General features: G+C 36.5%; 1 pseudogene; it reads left to right on the plus strand.

The window, feature by feature from the left end:
* LOC116369249 (solute carrier family 15 member 1-like) overlaps nt 1-2,992 on the plus strand; it is a 17,876-nt pseudogene extending 14,884 nt beyond the window's left edge.
* Nucleotides 2,993-5,144: the final 2,152 nt, after the last annotated feature.

The raw sequence follows: 5,144 nt of genomic DNA on the forward strand, positions 1-5,144 counted from the left end.
CTTAGAACCACAGACTACACCTTGGCAGTAGACTGAGCTGTGCCATAGAACCACAGACTACACCTTGGCAGTAGACTGAGCTGTGCCATAGAACCACAGACTACACCTTGGCAGTAGACTGAGCTGTGCCTTAGAACCACAGACTACACCTTGGCAGTAGACTGAGCTGTGCCATAGAACCACAGACTACACCTTGGCAGTAGACTGAGCTGTGCCATAGAACCACAGACTACACCTTGGCAGTAGACTGAGCTGTGCCATAGAACCACAGACTACACCTTGGCAGTAGACTGAGCTGTGCCATAGAACCACAGACTACACCTTGGCAGTAGACTGAGCTGTGCCTTAGAACCACAGACTACACCTTGGCAGTAGACTGAGCTGTGCCATAGAACCACAGACTACACCTTGGCAGTAGACTGAGCTGTGCCATAGAACCACAGACTACACCTTGGCAGTAGACTGAGCTGTGCCATAGAACCACAGACTACACCTTGGCAGTAGACTGAGCTGTGCCATAGAACCACAGACTACACCTTGGCAGTAGACTGAGCTGTGCCTTAGAACCACAGACTACACCTTGGCAGTAGACTGAGCTGTGCCATAGAACCACAGACTACACCTTGGCAGTAGACTGAGCTGTGCCTTAGAACCACAGACTACACCTTGGCAGTAGACTGAGCTGTGCCATAGAACCACAGACTACACCTTGGCAGTAGACTGAGCTGTGCCATAGAACCACAGACTACACCTTGGCAGTAGACTGAGCTGTGCCTTAGAACCACAGACTACACCTTGGCAGTAGACTGAGCTGTGCCATATAACCACAGACTACACCTTGGCAGTAGACTGAGCTGTGCCTTAGAACCACAGACTACACCTTGGCAGTAGACTGAGCTGTGCCTTAGAACCACAGACTACACCTTGGCAGTAGACTGAGCTGTGCCATAGAACCACAGACTACACCTTGGCAGTAGACTGAGCTGTGCCATATAACCACAGACTACACCTTGGCAGTAGACTGAGCTGTGCCATATAACCACAGACTACACCTTGGCAGTAGACTGAGCTGTGCCATAGAACCACAGACTACACCTTGGCAGTAGACTGAGCTGTGCCATAGAACCACAGACTACACCTTGGCAGTAGACTGAGCTGTGCCTTAGAACCACAGACTACACCTTGGCAGTAGACTGAGCTGTGCCTTAGAACCACAGACTACACCTTGGCAGTAGACTGAGCTGTGCCTTAGAACCACAGACTACACCTTGGCAGTAGACTGAGCTGTGCCTTAGAACCACAGACTACACCTTGGCAGTAGACTGAGCTGTGCCTTAGAACCACAGACTACACCTTGGCAGTAGACTGAGCTGTGCCATATAACCACAGACTACACCTTGGCAGTAGACTGAGCTGTGCCTTAGAACCACAGACTACACCTTGGCAGTAGACTGAGCTGTGCCTTAGAACCACAGACTACACCTTGGCAGTAGACTGAGCTGTGCCATAGAACCACAGACTACACCTTGGCAGTAGACTGAGCTGTGCCTTAGAACCACAGACTACACCTTGGCAGTAGACTGAGCTGTGCCATAGAACCACAGACTACACCTTGGCAGTAGACTGAGCTGTGCCTTAGAACCACAGACTACACCTTGGCAGTAGACTGAGCTGTGCCTTAGAACCACAGACTACACCTTGGCAGTAGACTGAGCTGTGCCTTAGAACCACAGACTACACCTTGGCAGTAGACTGAGCTGTGCCATAGAACCACAGACTACACCTTGGCAGTAGACTGAGCTGTGCCATAGAACCACAGACTACACCTTGGCAGTAGACTGAGCTGTGCCATAGAACCACAGACTACACCTTGGCAGTAGACTGAGCTGTGCCATATAACCACAGACTACACCTTGGCAGTAGACTGAGCTGTGCCATATAACCACAGACTACACCTTGGCAGTAGACTGAGCTGTGCCATAGAACCACAGACTACACCTTGGCAGTAGACTGAGCTGTGCCATATAACCACAGACTACACCTTGGCAGTAGACTGAGCTGTGCCATAGAACCACAGACTACACCTTGGCAGTAGACTGACAGTATTTTAAGGCGGTTGAGATCCTCCTAAACTCCTGTGTCTCCTCCCCAGGGCTCCAGATGGACCCTCCAGGCCACCACCATGGACGGAAACTTTGTACGTGTAATTCAACCCTCAGAAACAACAATGATATAAGGGTTAGGGTTATTACTATTGATCAAATGATATTTGAATTCAATATTAAAGACACCCAAAGACATGTTTACCTGAATTAATGACACCCAAGGACATGTTTACCTGAATTAATGACACCCAAGGACATGTTTACCTGAATTAATGACACCCAAAGACATGTTTACCTGAATTAAAGACACCCAAAGACATGTTTACCTGAATTAATGACACCCAAGGACATGTTCACCTGAATTAATGACACCCAAGAACATGTTTACCTGAATTAATGACACCCTAGAACATGTTTTCCTGAATTAATGACACCCAAGAACATGTTTTCCTGAATTAATGACACCCTAGAACATGTTTTCCTGAATTAATGACACCGTAGAACATGTTTTCCTGAATTAATGACACCGTAGAACATGTTTACCTGAATTAATGACACCGTAGAACATGTTTTCCTGAATTAATGACACCGTAGAACATGTTTTCCTGAATTAATGACACCCTAGAACATGTTTTCCTGAATTAATGACACCCTAGAACATGTTTTCCTGAATTAATGACACCGTAGAACATGTTTTCCTGAATTAATGACACCGTAGAACATGTTTTCCTGAATTAATGACACCGTAGAACATGTTTTCCTGAATTAATGACACCGTAGAACATACGTAACTAACTGCTGTTTCTCCTCCGCAGGGAATTCTCATGGTGCAGCCAGATCAGATGCAGGTGAGCCACTTCCCCTATCTTTATATGCTAACAACTTAAACTATACTAACTATACAAACCATATACTAACTATACAAACCATATACTAACTATACAAACTATACTAACTATATATACTAACTATATATACTAACTATACAAACCATATACTAACTATACTAACTATACTAACTATATATACTAACTATATATACTAACTATACAAACCATATACTAACTCTATTAACCATATACTAACTATATAAACCATATACTAACTATACAAACCATATACTAACTATACTAACTATAATAACTATATATACTAACTATACTAACTATACTAACTATACTAACTATACAAACCATATACTAACTATATATACTAACTATATATACTAACTATACTAACTATACTAACTCTATATACTAACTATACAAACCATATACTAACTCTATATACTAACTATACAAACCATATACTAACTATATATACTAACTATATATACTAACTAACTATACTAACTATACAAACCATATACTAACTCTATATACTAACTATATATACTAACTAACTATACTAACTATACAAACCATATACTAACTCTATATACTAACTATACAAACCATATACTAACTCTATATACTAACTATATATACTAACTATACTAACTATACAAACCATATACTAACTATACAAACCATATACTAACTATATATACTAACTATACTAACTATACAAACCATATACTAACTCTATAAACCATATACTAACTATATATACTAACTATACTAACTATACTAACTATACAAACCATATACTAACTCTATAAACCATATACTAACTATATATACTAACTATATATACTAACTATATATACTAACTATACTAACTATACAAACCATATACTAACTCTATTAACCATATACTAACTATATATACTAACTATATATACTAACTATACTAACTATATATACTAACTATATATACTAACTATACTAACTATATATACTAACTATACAAACCATATACTAACTCTATTAACCATATGCTAACTATATATACTAACTATACTAACTATATATACTAACTATATATACTAACTATACAAACCATATACTAACGATATAAACCATATACTAACTATATATACTAACTATACTAACTATATATACTAACTATATATACTAACTATACAAACCATATACTAACTCTATTAACCATATGCTAACTATATATACTAACTATACTAACTATATATACTAACTATACAAACCATATACTGACTCTATTAACCATATGCTAACTATATATACTAACTATACTAACTATATATACTAACTATACAAACCATATACTAACTCTATTAACCATATGCTAACTATATATACTAACTATACTAACTATATATACTAACTATACAAACCATAGACTAACTATATAAACCATATACTAACTCTATAAACCATATACTAACTATATATACTAACTATACTACCTATATATATATATATATATATATATATATTAACTATACAAACTATATATACTAACTATACAAACCATATACTAACTCTATAAACCATATACTAACTGTATATACTAACTATACTAACTATATATACTAACTAACTATACTAACTATATATACTAACTATACTAACTATATATACTAACTATACTAACTATATATACTAACTATACAAACCATATACTAACTCTATAAACCATATACTAACTGTATATACTAACTATACTAACTATATATACTAACTATACAACCCATATACTAACTCTATAAACCATATACTAACTATATATACTAACTATATATACTAACTATATATACTATATATACTAACTATACTAACTGTACTAACTCTATATACTAACTATACTAACTATGTATATTAACTATACAAACCATATACTAACTCCATAAACCATATACTAACTCTATTATTAACTCTGTATACTAACTATACAAACCATATACTAACTCCATAAACCATATACTAACTATACTAACTATATATACTAACTATACTAACTATACAAACCATATACTAACTATATATACTAACTATACTAACTATACAAACCATATAATAACTCCATAAACCATATACTAACTCTATTTACTAACTCTATATACTAACTATACTAACTATATATACTAACTATACTAACTATATATACTAACTATACTAA

The sequence above is a fragment of the Oncorhynchus kisutch genome, unplaced genomic scaffold (genome assembly GCF_002021735.2).
Source record: "Oncorhynchus kisutch isolate 150728-3 unplaced genomic scaffold, Okis_V2 scaffold2099, whole genome shotgun sequence".
In the NCBI taxonomy this organism is placed as follows: Eukaryota; Metazoa; Chordata; class Actinopteri; order Salmoniformes; family Salmonidae; genus Oncorhynchus; species Oncorhynchus kisutch.